The 18,552-nt window shown below is 48.7% G+C and overlaps 1 protein-coding gene across 1 annotated transcript in view; it reads left to right on the top strand.

Moving 5' to 3' along the window:
* LOC137323415 (speriolin-like protein) overlaps positions 1-18,552 on the top strand; it is a 28,236-nt gene that overhangs the window by 5,050 nt on the left and 4,634 nt on the right. Inside the window, exon 2 of the mRNA XM_067986892.1 lies at positions 9,167-9,547. The gene's annotated coding sequence lies outside the window, so the exon portion shown is untranslated. The remainder of the gene's footprint in view (positions 1-9,166; positions 9,548-18,552) is intronic.

Genomic DNA, 18,552 nt, shown 5'->3' on the forward strand with positions numbered 1-18,552 from the left:
GATAAATTATCTTGTTGGTTTTATTAATATTGACAAATTACAAGCAAGCAATCCATCTAAATGCTTCATAGTAGTATATCCACCAGGTAAGCAAACTCCTAACCAATCTGGGCGAGTTCTCAGCATGGAATACCAAGGGATTACTGGAAGTGAACTTATTTACACACCTAGATGGACAAGGTCAGATGACTTGCCCTGAACCTATCAATCCTGAGATTATTGTCATGAATCTTTGTGTCATATGTTACTACACCAGTAGATGCCATTGTGGCACCACATGCACCCCATTCCCACTGGAATAGATGTGGAGATGCCGGTGATGGACTGGGGTTGACAATTGTAAACAATTTTACAACACCAAGTTATAGTCCAGCAATTTTATTTTAAATTCACAAGCTTTCGGAGGCTTCCTCCTTCCTCAGGTGAACGATGCTCCACGATGTGAATTTAAAATAAAATTGCTGGACTATAACTTGGTGTTGTAAAATTGTTTACACTGGAATAGAGGCTTTGTTCATTTCTTATCAGCTGAAGTTGAGGCAATTTTGCAAGGTTATAAATACCACACCTTAACACAATAACAACAGATGAAACATAGATACGTTGACTCCAAACTAGCTATAATTCTCACACAAACCCTTTGATGCTTCTTAAATTGCAATAACCTGATACCTTCTGCTTTCTTTGCATTCTGCAGAATCCTAATGACTACTCTTAACCTTGTGTCAGCCTCTATCACACAGAATACATTCTCATAAGACAAAGATATTAAAACTGATTTCTATATGGTCATGCTATTTTTCCTATTATATCAAACACTAACCTGCACCTACTGGGGTTCAGTTCCATGTCACCAGTCACCTTCCGGTACCTTGTATAAATGCCATTATTCATATATAAGCCTTAACGGGCTATTCAACCACCAGGATTCAGTTAAGCCAGATCCTGCCTTCACATGCGCACTTCCATCAAGGGATGCTGAATAGTGTTGAAGACTTGTCAGTCAGGGATTTTCCTATTCTTAACCCGAGGAAGGTGCGCCCACTTATAGTGCCCCAGTACGACCTCAATTGAGATCACCGACTAAGGATCAAATCTGAGACCGTTGGTGCCTGAGTCTCAGCTAACTACTGGATAAGAGGATGGAGTCTTCAGGAGAGCTTGCATTGGTTTCTTCTTCATGTGGCATCTATAAATGCTATTCCAGCCCCCAATTTTAAACATTATAGGGCCCATTTTACGAATGCACACTAATGACGGGGAACACCGTCCCCTAGCCAAACATATCGGGAAATTGCAGAAAATTGCCTGCAGCACGTCTGCACCCAGTGAGACTCCCTGCTGGTAGTGTACATTTGTCTGAGTTTGTAAAGGCAAACACAGGCTGTCTGGCTCACTAACAGCAGCTCCCTCCGCTCTCTTCCCCACCTTACCAAAACCAACTCCCTAACTGTCCAGCAATTTGCCAGCTCATCGTTGCCCACCAACAGCAGTCGATCTGATCTGCTGTAGTGTGGCAGCAATAGGAGAGAGAGTGAAGAAACTTTCCAACACCTAATACCTCTAGACATCCAATAATATACAGCTCTGTGATTCTCTTCATAACTTCAAGCTGTACAAAATGTCATGGACAAGAAAAGGTCATTTAGCCCATCAAAGCCCATACCACTGATACTCCACCTTGGCCAGACTATAATCCAACTGTATAGCTCATTCCTTTACATTTAGGATCATTCTCATTGCTCTGCTCTACATCCTCATCAATGAATGTATATCCCTTTTGAAGTGTGACAAACAAAATTGAACACAATACTCCAAGTGTGGTCTTGATAAGTGCATTGTAACATTTCAGTATAACTTTTGTAGACTTACACTTCTCTGGTCTGGCTTTCTATCCCAGCATTCTCTTTCAGTCCTTAATTGCTTCTCGATAGTATCTCAACATTGAATGTGATGCGTCTACTATCATTCAAAGGCATTTAATTTATTCGACATCTACTTGCATTCATCAGCATTACATTTTATTTACTATTTCTCTGCCCAACTATACAACGGATCTAAGCCTAAAAATTCCTGTTGCCAATGTAATCATACAAATACTTCACATGTTCATATGACACTACGTTGTCCACTTTTTAATGGAGCAATTCACACCCAAGCACATCCTCCTCCCACAGAACGTTAACTGCGTCATCTGTCCCCACTACACACCATTTTTTACTCTTGTTTGCAGATTTAACGAACTACAATTGTTTCCTGCATCCAGGTCATTTATGTAGAGAAGAAACAATTGGGATGCAAGTACTTAGCATCTTCCCCCAGTTTGACACTGGCTACACCTTTCATAAGCACTGTCGGCTTCCTACTTTGGTTTTGTTTCTTAATCATTCCCACACTGTACTCTAGAATGCCATTGATTTTAGTTTGATTTGAAGTTACCCATGTGGGACCTTATCAAAGGCTTTCTGAAAGTCTAAGTAAACTATACCAAAGGAAGTTCCATTATTCTACTTCCCATTTGTAATGTCCTCAAAGAAGTTCAGGAGGTTTGTCAAGCAGGACCTTTCCTTTCTAAGTCTTTGCTGGCCATTTCTTATTAAACTATTTCGAAATTGTGACTCCTCCAGCCTACTCCTTAGTTTGGTTTCTAGCATTTTGCCCGTTATTGTTGTTGAATCATGGGACTGTAATATGGTGGGTCAGATTCGTCCCCTTCTTAAATATTGTTACTATGTTTGCTTAATTCCAATCCAGTGGAACCTCTTCAGTACCCAATGATTCTTTCATAGCTCTGGCCAGTGCCCCACAAATTTCTTCCCTAGTGTCATTCAGCACTCTAGGATACATGGCATTTGACCCAGGTGATTCAGTCCACTTAGCCTATCGAATGCATCCTCCACACCAATTACCAAATGTGGTACCACAATAACTGATTGTAAACCAGTATTTTACTCTCCAATGAATAGTTATAGAAAATAATCGTTAAGTAATTATACTATTTTACCATCACCCTCAATGATTTCACACTTTTATCTTTATGGAGTTCTAACTTCCTCCCTGACCCTTTTACAGTTATAGTAACAGCTTCAGACAGGAGCAGACCTACTGGCCATCTAGCCCATCGATCCGCAGTATTCCCTTGGTGCATTTGTAAGAATTCTGAATCCCATTTGTTGACAAGAACCTGTCCAATTCCTTCTTGAAACCCATTTAAGTTCCACCACTCGTAATCTATTCCACAAACTCACCGTCCTTTTAGTTAAAAGATTCCTTCTGCATTTCCTAATTTCTTTTGTTAACCTTAATTTGTAAATATGACCCCTTGTGCTTAAATTAATACTGGGTATAACAGTGGAATTGCTTTGAGGATTACTATATAATAACTAGCAAGCAGCAGCCAATATTGTTACAGGAGGAATACACACTGTCTCACCAAACTCTTTCACTAGTTTTTTGCAAGCAACATCCCAAGAGGATAGATTGTGGAGACCTGTATGGTGTGATACCCTGTCAGCCTCCCCACCCCAATAAAAGGGGAATCTCCCCCAATCACAGGGGACCCTCCCCTCACACACTCCCAGTACAGGGGACCCTCCCCTCACACTACTAGTACAAGGGACCCTCCCCCCACCATCCCAGTACAGGGGAACCTCCCCTCACCCTACCAGTACAAGGGACCCTCCCCTCACACTACTAGTACAGGGGACCGTCCCCCCACCATCCCAGTACAGGGGAACCCTACCCTCATCTTCCCAGTACAGGGGACCCACCCCTCACACTACTAGTACAGGGGACCTTCCCCCCACCATCCCAGTACAGGGGGACCCTCCCCTCATCTTCCCAGTACAGGGGACCCTCCCCTCATCCTCCCAGTACAGGGGGACCCTCCCCTCACGCTCCTAATACAGGGGACACTCCCCTCATCCTCTCAGTACAGGGGACACTCCCCTCATCCTCCCAGTACAGGGGAATTCTCCCCTCACCCTCCCAGTACAGGGGTACCCTCCTCTCACCCTCCCAGTACAAGGGGACCCTCTCCTCACCCTCCCAGTACAAGGGGACCCTCTCCTCACCCTCCCAGTACAAGGGGACCCTCTCCTCACCCTCCCAGTACAAGGGGACACTCTCCTCACCCTCCCAGTACAAGGGGACCCTCTCCTCACCCTCCCAGTACAAGGGGACCCTCTCCTCACACTCCCAGCCCTTCACTCGCGTGTCAAGCTTTGGTAAAATGGACCATTTATCACGTAATCCACATCAACCTTCCCTCTGCCAAATCTCCTAACCCTACATTTCACCGCATTAAACTGTATCTGCCATTTCCCCACCCATTGATCGATCCTTGTCAAGATCCTTTTGAATTTGTGCACATTAATTTCATCGTATTCCACTTCTCCCAGTTTGGTATTGTCTGCAAATTTGGGCACTTTGCACACTGAAATGTTTCTCATCTCTGATCCTTATCCAATAAATTGATATTCTTCTGAATGTAGTGTTCCCAGATCGGCACGAAATATTCCCAAAGTCGTCTCACAAATGCTTCTTTAAAAAAAAATTAGAATAACTTGTTTTGATAGTTAATCAAGAGCACTTAAAATGCATTTCTACATCATTAGCCTTGGTTGGAAACAGCTTCACATTGACTGGAAAATAATATAGGTAATTTACATTGGAAAATGAAACTTGTGTTTGATGTATGTGTTCCCTAAGGATCTGTACTGGGGCCTCAGCTTTTCACCATGTATATTAATGACTTGGATGAAGGAATATAGAGGTGTATATCTAAGTTTGCTGATGACATTAAGTTAAGAGGCACAGTAAGTTGTGTAGATGGGAGCAGAAAGTTGCAAAGGGCCATTGATGGATTCAGTGAGTGGGCAAAACTGGGGCAGATGGTGTTCAATGTGGAAAAGTGTGAGGTCATCACTTTGGGTCCAAGAAAGACAAATCAGAATATTTTCTATACAATGAGAGACTAGGTACTATGGAGGATCAAAGGGATTTGGATGTCCAAGTACACAAATCACTAAAAGCTAGTGCACAATCAAAAAGTAATCAAAACGACAAATGGAATGTTGGCCTGTATCTCAAGGAGTCTGGAGTACAAAGGGGAGGAAGTTTTGCTTCAACTGTACAGAGTCTTGGTCAGAATCCATCTGGAGATACTGCATTCAGTTCAGGGCACCGCATCTCAGGAAGGATATATTGGCCTTGGAAGGGGTACAGCGCAGATTCACCAGAATGATACTGGGGCTAAAAGGGTTAAATTGTGAGGACAGAATAGTGGAATGGGCCTGGAGTGCTGAATGGTCTACTCCTGTTCCTATAGGCAAAGGAGTGTCAGTGTTAACCACTGAAAATATCCAATCAATTTGAATTTGTTACCAACAAAGCTGGTCTTGTAATGAGATACATTTCAAGAGCATTTTGATTACAAGTTATTCTCGCCTCATTTGGAATATTGTGTACAGTTTTAGGCACCCAAAGGGTACATTCGAAATTCCGAGAACAGCAACAAGGAAGATTCCACAACTCAAGGTGCCAAGCTATGAAGAGAGACGCACAGAACTGAACTATTCATCGGTTAAAAAAGTTGAGAGAAGTAGCCTTTTAAGGAATGAATAATGTAGGTGCAGGGATTATTTAATTTAAGTGTAAGGACCTATTATTTTTTTTATTCATTCATGGGATGCGGGCGTCGCTGGCAAGGCCAGCATTTATTGCACATCCCGAATTGCCCTTGAGAAGGTGGTGGTGAGCCACCTTCTTGAACCGCTGCAGTCCGTGTGGTGAAGGTTCTCCCACAGTGTTGTTAGGAAGGGAGTTCCAGGATTTTGACCCAGTGACGATGAAGGAACAGCGATATATTTCCAAGTCGGGATGGTGTGTGACTTGGAGGGGAATGTGCAGGTGGTGTTGTTCCCATGTGCCTGCTGCTCTTGTCCTTCTAGGTGGTAGAGGTCGTGGGTTTGGGAGGTGCTGTCGAAGAAGCCTTGGCTAGTTGCTGCAAAGCATTCTGTGGATGGTACACACTGCAGCCACTGTGCGCTGGTGGTGAAGGGAGTGAATGTTTAGGGTGATGGATGGGGTGCCAATCAAGCGGTCTGCTTTGTCCTGGATGGCGTCGAGCTTTTTGAGTGTTGTTGTAACTGAACTCATCCAGGCAAGTGGAGAGTATTCCATCACACTCCTGACTTGTGCCTTGTAGATGGTGGAAAGGCTTTGGGGAGTCAAGAGGTGAGTCACTCGCTACAGAATACCCAGCCTCTGACCTGCTCTTGTAGCTACAGTATTTATATGGCTGGTCCAGATAAGTTTCTGGTCAATGGTGACCCCCAGGATGTTGATGGTGGGGGATTCGGCGATGGTAATGCCGTTGAATGTCAAGGGGAGGTGGTTAGACTCTCCCGTGTTGGAGATGGTCATTGCCTGGCACTTGTCTGGCGTGAATGTTACTTGTCACTTATGAGCCCAAGCCTGGATGTTGTCCAGGTCTTGCTGCATGCGGGCTCGGACTGCTTCATTATCTGAGGTGTTGCGAATGGAACTGAACACTGTGCAATCATCAGCGAACATCCCCATTTCTGACCTTATGATGGAGGGAAGGTCATTGATGAAGCAGCTGAAGATGGTTGGGCCTAGGACACTGCCCTGAGGAATTCCTGCAGCAATGTCCTGGGGCTGAGATGATTGGCCTCCAACAACCACTACCATCTTCCTTTGTGCTAGATATGACTCCAGCCACTGGAGAGTTTTCCCCCTGATTCCCATTGACTTCAATTTTACTAGGGCTCCTTGGTGCCACACTCGGTCAAATGCTGCCTTGATGTCAAGGGCAGTCACTCTCACCTCACCTCTGGAATTCAACTCTTTATCCATGTTTGGACCAAGGCTGTAATGAGGCCTGGAGCAGAGTGGTCCTGGCGGAACCCAAACTAAGCATCACTGAGCAGGTTATTGGTGAGTAAGTGCCGCTTGTTCGCACTGTCGACGACACCTTCCATCACTTTGCTGATGATCGAGAGTAGACTGATGGGGCGGTAATTGGCCGGATTGGATTTGTCCTTTTTGTGGACAGGACATACCTGGGCAATTTTCCACATTGTCGGGTAGATGTCAGTGTTGTAGCTGTACTGGAACAGTTTGGCTAGAGGCGCAGCTAGTTCTGGAGCACAAGTCTTCAGCACTACAGTCGGGATTTTGTCGGGGCCCATAGCCTTTGCTGTATCCAGTGCACTCAGCCGTTTCTTGATATCACATGGAGTGAATCGAATTGGCTGAAGACTGGCTTCTGTGATGGTGGGGATATCGGGAGGTGGCTGAGATGGATCATCCACTCGGCACTTCAGGCTGAAGATGGTTGCAAACGCTTCAGCCTTGTCTTTTGCACTCACGTGCTGGACTCCGCCATCATCTCCTCCTCCCATTAAAGAGTATCAATATAAAATTAGCAAACCTGAAACAAGATTTGAGATTATGTGGAATAGATTTATAGCTGGAGTGACTGCACAAGTAGATTGTGTAAATAGAAATTGAGACAGCCATTTAACTAGTGTTATTATATTCTGTTAGGAGAATATAATTTAAGTTCAGACAGGAACATTTTAAACATTGTTTCTCACACCAGAGCTCTTTCTTTGTGCTTTGTGATTGTGCACTGGATTGACAATCTTAACCAATCTATGAGGAACGTCAGGAGATTCCTCAATATTAAACAGTCAATAAAACCTCATATTGCTTCGGTTTTGATCACTTGGTATCAGTCTGCATTTGGGTGTTTGTTCATTTGGCAGTGGCGTGTTTTGTGCTTGTCATAAATGAGGGAGTTTAGTGCTGGAGAATGGAAAACTTTCACCCCAATGTCAACATTAAGTTTTCCCAAATCAGACATAGCACAAGTTAGTTGCAGGACACGGCTCCCCCTGTACAGACCGGGTATAACACAGGCTAACTGTGGGACACAGCTCTCTCTATACAGACCAGGTATAACACAGGCTAACTGTGGGACACAGCTCTCCCTGTACAGACCAGGTATAACACAGGCTAACTGTGGGACACAGCTCTCTGTACAGACCAGGTATAATACAGGCTAACTGTGGGACACAGCTCTCTCTGTACAGACCAGGTATAATACAGGCTAACTGTGGGACACAGCTCTCTCTGTACAGACCAGGTATAATGCAGACTAACTGTGGGACACAGCTCTCTCTGTACAGACCAGGTATAACACAGGCTAACTGTGGGACACCGTGCTCTCCCTGTACAGACCAGGTATAACACAGGCTAACTGTGGGACACAGCTGTCTCTGTATAGAACAGGTATAACACAGGCTAACTGTGGGACCCAGCTCCCTCTGTACAGACCAGGTATAATACAGGCTAACTGTGGGACACAGCTCTCTCTGTACAGACCAGGTATAACACAGGCTAACTGTGGGACACAGCTCTCTGTACAGACCAGGTATAACACAGGCTAACTATGGGACACCGTGCTCTCTGTACAGAACAGGTATAACACAGGCTAACTGTGGGACACCGTGCTCTCTGTACAGACCAGGTATAACACAGGCTAACTGTGGGACCCAGCTCTCTCTGTACAGACCAGGTATAACACAGGCTAATTGTGGGACACAGCTCTCTCTGTGCAGGACAGGTATAACACAGGCTAACTGTGGGACACAGCTCTCTCTGTACAGACCAGGTATAACACAGGCTAACTGTGGGACACAGCTCTCTCTGTACAGACCAGGTATAACACAGGCTAATTGTGGGACACAGCTCTCTCTGTGCAGGACAGGTATAACACAGGCTAACTGTGGGACACAGCTCTCTCTGTGCAGGACAGGTATAACACAGGCTAACTGTGGGACACAGCTCCCCCTGTACAGGACAGGTATAACACAGGCTAACTGTGGGACACAGCTCCCCCTGTACAGGACAGGTATAACACAGGCTAACTGTGGGACACAGCTCCCCCTGTACAGGACAGGTATAACGCAATGACATTGCCAGTGTTGGAGCCTAATTTGGGCACCAGATAAATCTAGCTGTTGCATGGTCAATGCATGATAATTTATATGTGCAAAACCAACAAGTCAAGGCAGGGGATTGTTACATTTTTTTCTCTCTTGTAATTTCATTTATATTTGTTATTAATTTTGTTTAGGTTCAACATTGTGCAGTTCACCAGAGCAAAGTGGCCCCAGTGATTTGCAGGATCATCACAACCGGCCGTCAAGTCCAACCCTCGAGAATCTTCTCACCCTTTCATTGTCCGATGATTCCCACTCACTGAACTTCAACACCTCTCTCAGTGGAGCACAGCCAACCAAAGTCCCCAGTTACTGTCGCTCCACCGAGCTCTTCGAAACCAGTACTCCCGATGTTTTGGGCAGTTCGCAAGATGAAGATGTCAGCAAACAGCTTTCCGACACAGAGGCCAGACCCAAAGCCAAGAAGATCTGGTTTTCAGAAACAGCCACTTCCGATGAATCTAAAAAGCTGTTCCTTGAGGAAGGGAACAAGACGCGAGTGTTTTATGTGAATGGTGAGTAATGCCCATGGAAATGAATGAAGATTTGTGCCAGTACCAGTGTCCCTGATGAAATATGTCTTCTTTGTGGTGTCTGTGATATCCGCACATCGTAGAGGAGAGACACAGAGTGGAGGTTAGAGGCTTTCCTACTGAGAATGCTGTCCTGGCCGCCCTCCCATCTTCTGTAAATCTCAACTCATCCAAAACTCTGCCACCCGTATCCTAACTCGCACCAAGTCCCGTTCTCCCATCACTCCTGTGCTCGCTGACCTACATTGGCTTCCAGTTCAGGCATGCCGTGATTTTAAAATTCTCATCCTTGTTTTCAAATCCCTCCATGGCCTCACCCCTCCCTATCTCTGTAACCTCCTCCAGCCCACAACCCTCCGAGATAGAAACATAGAAACTAGGAGCAGGAGTAGACCATTTGCCTGCTCCGCCATTCAATATGATCATGGCTGATCCTCTATCTCAATACCATATTCCTGCTCTCTCCCCATACCCCTTGATGTCTTCTGTGTCTAGAAATCTATCTAGCTCCTTTTTAAATATATTCAGTGACTTGGCCTCCACAGCCTTCTGTGGTAGAGAATTCCACAGGTTCACCACCCTCTGAGTGAAGAAATTTCTCCTCATCTCAGTCCTAAATGTCCTACCCCGTATCCTGAGACTGTGACCCCTCGTTCTGGACCCCCCAGCCAGGGGAAACATCCTCCCTGCATCCAGTTGGTCTAGCCCTGTCAGAATTTTATATGTTTCAATGAGATCCCCTCTCATTTTTCTAAACTCTAGTGGATAAAGGCCAAGTCGACCCAGTATCTCCTCATACGACAGTCCTGCCATCCCAGGAATCAGTCTGGTGAACCTTCGCTGCACTCCCTCTATGGCAAGTATATCCTTTCTTAGGTAAGGAGACCAAAACTGCACACAATACTCCAGGTGTGGTCTCACCAAGGCCCTGTATAACTGCAGTAAGACATCCTTGCTCCTGTACTCAAATCCTCTTGCAATGAAGGCCAACATACCATTTGCCTTCCTGACTGCTTGCTGCACCAACATGTTTGCTTTCAGTGACTGGTATATAAGGATACCCAGGTCCCTTTGTACATCAACATTTCCCAATTTATCACCATTTAAATAATACTCTGCCTTTCTGTTTTTCCGTCCGAAGTAGATAACTTCACATTTATCCATGCATCTGCCATGTATTTGACCATTCACTCAACTTGTCTAAATCTCCTTGAAGCCTCTCATTCCAGGAAGCAATCTAGTGAACCTTTGTTACACCACCTCCAAACCATATCCTATTCCATCCCACATCAAATATGTCACCGAGCGGCTGCAGAACATTCTGGAGGGGGAGGGTGAACAGCCAGAGGTCGTGGTCCATATCGGTACCAACGACAGAGGTAGAAAGAGGGATGAGGTCTTGCAGGCAGATTTTAAGGAGTTAGGAAAGATATTAATAAGCAGGACCTCAAAGGTAGTAATCTCTGGATTACTCCTGGTGCCACACGCTAGCGAGTGTAGAAATAGGAGGATAGAGCAGATGAATGTGTGGCTGCAGAGATGGTGCAGGAGGGAGGGCTTTAGATTCCTTGGGCATTGGGACCTGTTAAGAGAAGCAAGGGAGGAAATAGCGGAGGCTCTGACCATCATTTTCCAATCCTCCCTGGCTACAGGCCTGGTGCTGGAGGATTGGAGGACTGCTAACGTTGTACCGTTGTTTAAAAGAAAGAGATAGACCGAGTAATTACAGGCCAATCAGTCTAACCTCGGTGGTGGGCAAATTATTGGAATCAATTCTGAGGGACAGCAGAAATCGTAATTTAGAAGGGCACGGGTTAATGAAGGACAGTCGACATGAATTTGTTGAGGGAAGGTCATGTCTGACTAATTTGATTGAATTTTTTGAGCAGATAACAAGGAGGGTCAATGAGGGTAACGCGTTTGATGTAGTGTACATGGATTTTAGCAAGGCTTTTGACAAGGTCCCACATGGCAGGCTGGTCAAAAAAGTAAAAGTCCATGGGATCCAAGGGGAAGTGACTAGTTGGATCCAAAATTGGCTCAGTGGCAGGAAGCAAAGGGTAATGGTTGATGGGTGTTTTTGCGACTGGAAGGCCGTTTCCAGTGGGGTCCCACAAGGCTCAGTACTGGGTCCCTTGCTTTTTGTGGTATATATTAATGATTTGGACTTGAATGTTGGGGGGCTCGATGAAGAAGTTTGCAGATGATACGAAAATTGGCCGTGTGGTTGCTAGTGAGGAGGAAAGCTGTAGACTGCAGGAAGATATCAATGGGCTGGTCAGGTGGGCAGAAAAGTGGCAAATGGAATTCAATCCGGAGAAGTGTGAGGTGATGCATTTGGGGAGGGCAAACAAGGCAAGGGAATACACAATAAATGGGAGGATACTGAGAGGTGTCGAGGAACAGAGGGACCTTGGAGTGCATGGCCACAGATCCCTGAAGGTAGCAAGACAGATAGATAAGGTGGTTAAGAAGGCATACGGGATACTTTTCTTTATTAGCCGAGGCATAGAATATAAGAGCAGGGAGGTTATGCTGGAACTGTATAAAACACTCGTTAGGCCACAGCTTGAGTACTGTGTACAGTTCTGGTCACCACATTACAGGAAGGATGTGATTGCACTAGAGAGGGTACATAGGAGATTTACGAGGATGTTGCCAGGGCTGGAGAATTTTAGCTATGAGGAAAGTTTGGATAGGCTGGGGTTGTTTTCTTTGGAACAGAGGAGGCTAAGCGGAGATTTAATTGCGGTGTATAAAATTATGAGGGGCCTAGATAGAGAGGATAGGGAGGACCAATTTCCCTTAGCAGAGAGGTCAATAACCAGGGGACATAGATTTAAAGTAATTGGTAGAAGGATTAGAGGGGAGCTGAGGAAAATTTTTTTCACCCAGAGGGTGGTGGGGGTCTGCAACTCACTGCCTGAGAGGGTGGTAGAGGCAGAAACCCTCAACTCATTTAAAAAGTACTTGGATGTGCACCTTAAGTGCTACAAGGCTACAGACCAAGTGCTAGAAAGTGGGATTAAGCTGGGTGGCTCATTTTTGGCTGGTGTGGACACGATGGGCTGTAACTTTCTATGATTCTATGAAATCATCTATCGCCATATCCTCGCTGACTTCCATTGGCGCTCTGTCCCCTGTTGTTTACAAAATCCTTGTCCTCATTTACAGATCTATTCATGACCCTAATCTACCCTACCTTAAATGTCATACCCTCTGCCCCTCCATCTCTGGTCTGCTGTGTGTCTCTCCCATCCTCTCCCATTGCACCACCTGCTAATGACAGACCTTACAGCCAACAGGCTCCTGCACTCTAGGATTCTCTTCCTTAATCACTCTTGCTTCAATAAATGGTCCTAAATTGACCTCTTCAACCTTGTGTTTGGTCGCCACCACTAGCTCTCCTGCTGCTCAGCACCAGATTGTTTATCTCCTCCCCTTCCTTGAAATGCCTTAACGTGTTCAGTTATATTAAGAGCTGTGATTGTGCAGTTTGCTGTTATTGGCTGGGACCAGTCAGATGGTGACATAGTGCACGTCATGTGGAGATCACAGAAGGTGAAGGAGAGAAAACCCCTCTGGTTTGAACAACCCTCTCTTGGCCATTTCTTATCTGTAGGGCTGCAGTTGCACGGCGGCATCAGCAGAGATAAACCACCAGTTAATGTTTTGGGTGGAACCCTTCGGAACTCTGCATTAACTGGTCTTTTCACTCCACAGATGCTCACTGACCTCCTAGGCCTATCCAGCAGTTTTAGTTTCTGTTTCACATTCGCAGCATCTGCCATTTTTCCTTTTTATGTGTGTTGTTTTCTTTCCTGACCTTCCCTGGTGCTGCTCAGAACGTTTCCCCTCCCCTCGAGGAGCAGCACGGGACGTTTCCCCTCCCCTCGAGGAGCAGCACGGGACGTTTCCCCTCCCCTCGAGGAGCCCCACGGAACGTTTCCCCTCCCCTCGAGGAGCAGCACGGAACGTTTCCCCTCCCCTCGAGGAGCCCCACGGAACGTTTCCCCTCCCCTCGAGGAGCAGCACGGAACGTTTCCCCTCCCCTCGAGGAGCAGCACGGGACGTTTCCCCTCCCCTCGAGGAGCCCCACGGGACGTTTCCCCTCCCCTCGAGGAGCCCCACAGAACGTTTCCCCTCCCCTCGAGGAGCCCCACGGAACGTTTCCCCTCCCCTCGAGGAGCAGCACGGGACGTTTCCCCGCCCCTCGAGGAGCCCCACGGGACGTTTCCCCTCCCCTCGAGGAGCCCCACAGAACGTTTCCCCTCCCCTCGAGGAGCCCCACGGAACGTTTCCCCTCCCCTCGAGGAGCAGCACGGAACGTTTCCCCTCCCCTCGAGGAGCAGCACGGGACGTTTCCCCTCCCCTCGAGGAGCCCCACGGAACGTTTCCCCCCCCCTCGAGGAGCAGCACAGAACGTTTCCCCTCCCCTCGAGGAGCAGCACGGGATGTTTCCCCTCCCCTCGAGGAGCCCCACGGAACGTTTCCCCTCCCCTCGAGGAGCAGCACAGAACGTTTCCCCTCCCCTCGAGGAGCAGCACAGAACGTTTCCCCTCCCCTCGAGGAGCAGCACGGAACGTTTCCCCTCCCCTCGAGGAGCAGCACGGGACGTTTCCCCTCCCCTCGAGGAGCCCCACGGAACGTTTCCCCTCCCCTCGAGGAGCCCCACGGAACGTTTCCCCTCCCCTCGAGGAGCAGCACGGGACGTTTCCCCTCCCCTCGAGGAGCAGCACGGGACGTTTCCCCTCCCCTCGAGGAGCAGCACGGAACGTTTCCCCTCCCCTCGAGGAGCAGCACGGAACGTTTCCCCTCCCCTCGAGGAGCCCCACGGAACGTTTCCCCTCCCCTCGAGGAGCAGCACAGAACGTTTCCCCTCCCCTCGAGGAGCAGCACGGGACGTTTCCCCTCCCCTCGAGGAGCAGCACGGGACGTTTCCCCTCCCCTCGAGGAGCCCCACGGAACGTTTCCCCTCCCCTCGAGGAGCCCCACGGAACGTTTCCCCTCCCCTCGAGGAGCAGCACGGAACGTTTCCCCTCCCCTCGAGGAGCAGCACGGGACGTTTCCCCTCCCCTCGAGGAGCCCCACGGAACGTTTCCCCTCCCCTCGAGGAGCAGCACGGGACGTTTCCCCTCCCCTCGAGGAGCCCCACGGAACGTTTCCCCTCCCCTCGAGGAGCCCCACGGGACGTTTCCCCTCCCCTCGAGGAGCCCCACGGGACGTTTCCCCTCCCCTCGAGGAGCAGCACGGGACGTTTCCTCTCCCCTCGAGGAGCAGCATGGGACGTTTCCCCTCCCCTCGAGGAGCAGCACAGAACGTTTCCCCTCCCCTCGAGGACCCCCACGGAACGTTTCCCCTCCCCTCGAGGAGCAGCACAGAACTTTTCCCCTCCCCTCGAGGAGCCCCACGGAACGTTTCCCCTCCCCTCGAGGAGCAGCACGGAACGTTTCCCCTCCCCTCGAGGAGCAGCACGGAACGTTTCCCCTCCCCTCGAGGAGCAGCACGGGATGTTTCCCCTCCCCTCGAGGAGCAGCACGGAACGTTTCCCCTCCCCTCGAGGAGCAGCACGGGACGTTTCCCCTCCCCTCGAGGAGCAGCACAGAACGTTTCCCCTCCCCTCGAGGAGCAGCACGGGACGTTTCCCCTCCCCTCGAGGAGCAGCACGGGACGTTTCCCCTCCCCTCGAGGAGCAGCACGGAACGTTTCCCCTCCCCTCGAGGAGCAGCACGGGACGTTTCCCCTCCCCTCGAGGAGCAGCACGGAACGTTTCCCCTCCCCTCGAGGAGCAGCACGGGACGTTTCCCCTCCCCTCGAGGAGCAGCACGGAACGTTTCCCCTCCCCTCGAGGAGCAGCACGGAACGTTTCTCCTCCCCTCGAGGAGCAGCACGGGACGTTTCCCCTCCCCTCGAGGAGCAGCACGGGACGTTACCCCTCCCCTCGAGGAGCAGCACGGAACGTTTCCCCTCCCCTCGAGGAGCAGCACGGGACGTTTCCCCTCCCCTCAAGGAGCAGCACGGGATGTTTCCCCTCCCCTCGAGGAGCAGCACGGGACGTTTCCCCTCCCATCGAGGAGCAGCACGGAACGTTTCCCCTCCCCTCGAGGAGCAGCACGGGACGTTTCCCCTCCCCTCGAGGAGCAGCACGGAACGTTTCCCCTCCCCTCGAGGAGCAGCACGGAACGTTTCCCCTCCCTTGGTGCTGCTCAGAACGTTTCCCCTCCCCTCGAGGAGCCCCACGGAATGTTTCCCCTCCCCTCGAGGAGCAGCACGGAACGTTTCCCCTCCCCTCGAGGTGCAGCACGGAACGTTTCCCCTCCCCTCGAGGAGCCCCACGGAATGTTTCCCCTCCCCTCGAGGAGCAGCACGGAACGTTTCCCCTCCCCTCGAGGTGCAGCACGGAACGTTTCCCCTCCCCTCGAGGAGCCCCACGGAACGTTTCCCCTCCCCTCGGAGAGCTGACCTGATAATTGTGCTTTTTAAATTTGTTCGTGGGATGTGGGCGTCGCTGGCGAGGCCGGCATTTATTGCCCATCCCTAATTGCCCTCGAGAAGGTGGTGGTGAGCCGCCTTCTTGAACCGCTGCAGTCCGTGTGGTGAAGGTTCTCCCACAGTGCTGTTAGGAAGGGAGTTCCAGGATTTTGACCCAGCGACGATGAAGGAACGGCGATATATTTCCAAGTCGGGATGGTGTGTGACTTGGAGGGGAACGTGCAGGTGGTGTTGTTCCCATGTGCCTGCTGCTCTTGTCCTTCTAGGTGGTAGAGGCCGCGGGTTTGGGAGGTGCTGTCGAAGAAGCCTTGGCGAGTTGCTGCAGTGCATCCTGTGGATGGTACACACTGCAGCCACAGTGCGCCGGTGGTGAAGGGAGTGAATGTTTCGGGTGGTGGATGGGGTGCCAATCAAGCGGGCAGCTTTGTCCTGGATGGTGTCGAGCTTCTTGAGTGTTGTTGGAGCTGCACTCATCCAGGCAAGTGGAGAGTATTCCATCACACTCCTGACTTGTGCCTTGTAGATGGTGGAAAGGCTTTGGGGAGTCAGGAGGTGAGTCACTTGCCGCAGAATACCCAGCCTCTGACCTGCTCTTGTAGCTACAGTATTTATATGGCTGGTCCAGTTAAGTTTCTGGTCAATGGTGACCCCCAGGATGTTGATGGTGGGGGATTCGGCCATGATAATGCCGTTGAATGTCAAGGGGAGGTGGTTAGACTCTCTCTTGTTGGAGATGGTCATTGCCTGGCACTTGACTGGTGCAAATGTTACTTGCCACTCATGAGCCCAAGCCTGGATGTTGTCCAGGTCTTGCTGCATGCGGGCTCGGACTGCTTCATTATCTGAGGGGTTGCGAATGGAACTGAACACTGTGCAATCATCAGCGAACATCCCCATTTCTGACCTTATGATGGAGGGAATGTCATTGATGAAGCAGCTGAAGATGGTTGGGCCTAGGACACTGCCCTGAGGAACTCCTGCAGCAATGTCCTGGGGCTGAGGTGATTGGCTTCCAACAACCATTACCATCTTCCTTTGTGCTAGGTACGACTCCAGCCACTGGAGAGTTTTCCCCCTGATTCCCATTGACTTCAATTTTACTCGGGCTCCTTGGTGCCACACTCGGTCAAATGCTGCCTTGATGTCAAGGGCAGTTACTCTCACCTCACCTCTGGAATTCAGCTCTTTTGTCCATGTTTGGATCAAGGCTGTAATGAGGTCTGGAGCCGAGTGGTCCTGGCGGAACCCAAACTGAGCATTTGTGAGCAGGTTATTGGTGAGTAAGTGCCGCTTGATAGCACTGTCGACGACACCTTCCATCACTTTGCTGATGATTGAGAGTAGACTGATGGGGCGGTAATTGGCCGGATTGGATTTGTCCTGCTTTTTGTGGACAGGACATACCTGGGCAATTTTCCACATTGTCGGGTAGATGCCAGTGTTGTAGCTGTACTGGAACAGCTTGGCTAGAGGCGCAGCTAGTTCTGGAGCACAAGTCTTCAGCACTACAGCCGGGATGTTGTCGGGGCCCATAGCCTTTGCTGTATGCAGTGCACTCAGCCATTGTCTCTGTCCTCCTGTGATACATTTTTGTGATTTATAGGCAATGAAATGTTTAAAAACTAAATATTGTAAAAGATGGGACCCGTCAAAATTTTGGTTGATGCACCATACACTACAGGGTTAAATCATCGAAGCATCATGTCTATCCAAATTATGCAAACGTTCAACATTACAATCTGCGATCTAGTTCCCAGTCAGGAGAACAGTGAAGTCTATGACTAGACTGGAGATAGATTCTTCCTAATCTTTATCAGATATTACTATTCTAGGATAATATTTTATTCTGTAGAGGCAAAACCAAAATCACCTCAGACTGAGGAGTTGCTGACTAATTTTCACAATTTTGAAAATAAGATGTCATTGACGAGAAGGATCATTTTCTTCACAGTCCTGGGGTGTCTGTACGGATAATCTTCACACATCACCCAATAATAGAGTCTCCTCCCCCATTGATAGTCCCCTCCCCCACTGATAAAAAGGGTAGTAGGCAGAAGGCTGGAAATTATAGGCCAGTTAGCTTAACATCTGTGGTGGGTAAAATTTTGCAGTCTATTATTAAGGAGACAGTAACGGAACATTTAGATAAGCATAATTTAATAGGACAAAGTCAGCATGGCTTTATGAAGGGGAAGTCATGTCTGACAAATTTGCTTGAGTTCTTCGAGGATATAACGTATAGGGTGGATAAAGGGGAACCAGTGGACGTAGTGTATTTAGACTTCCAGAAGGCATTCGACAAGGTGCCACATAAAAGATTATTACTTAAGATAAAAAATCACGGGATTGGGGGTAATATTCTGGCATGGGTGGAGGATTGGTTATCAAACAGGAAGCAGAGAGTTGGGATAAATGGTTCATTTTCGGACTGGCAACCAGTAACCAGTGGTGTTCCACAGGGGTCGGTGCTGGGTCCCCAACTCTTTACAATCTGG

This window comes from Heptranchias perlo, chromosome 7, assembly GCF_035084215.1.
Source record: "Heptranchias perlo isolate sHepPer1 chromosome 7, sHepPer1.hap1, whole genome shotgun sequence".
Lineage (NCBI taxonomy): Eukaryota > Metazoa > Chordata > Chondrichthyes > Hexanchiformes > Hexanchidae > Heptranchias > Heptranchias perlo.